Raw genomic sequence first — 205 nt, 5'->3', positions numbered from 1 at the left:
TTCATGCCCTTGGTCTCCCACTCACACTTGTCACTGCCTCTGGGGACAATCCCTGTCCCACCTTGCAGCCTGCAGACCCAGTGACTTTTCTCTTTGCTTTTACAGGTGCTGAGGGCTGTGCTGGGGCAGCACGACCCCTCCTCCTGCTGACACCACGCCGTGCCACCCCTTGCCACCTGATGCCTGGGGACTGCCCACCCTTGTC

This window comes from Apaloderma vittatum, unplaced genomic scaffold (genome assembly GCF_000703405.1).
Source record: "Apaloderma vittatum isolate BGI_N311 unplaced genomic scaffold, ASM70340v1 scaffold33064, whole genome shotgun sequence".
In the NCBI taxonomy this organism is placed as follows: domain Eukaryota; kingdom Metazoa; phylum Chordata; class Aves; order Trogoniformes; family Trogonidae; genus Apaloderma; species Apaloderma vittatum.
The sequence above is the reverse complement of the archived record's forward strand: the minus strand, read 5'-3'. Positions refer to the sequence as shown.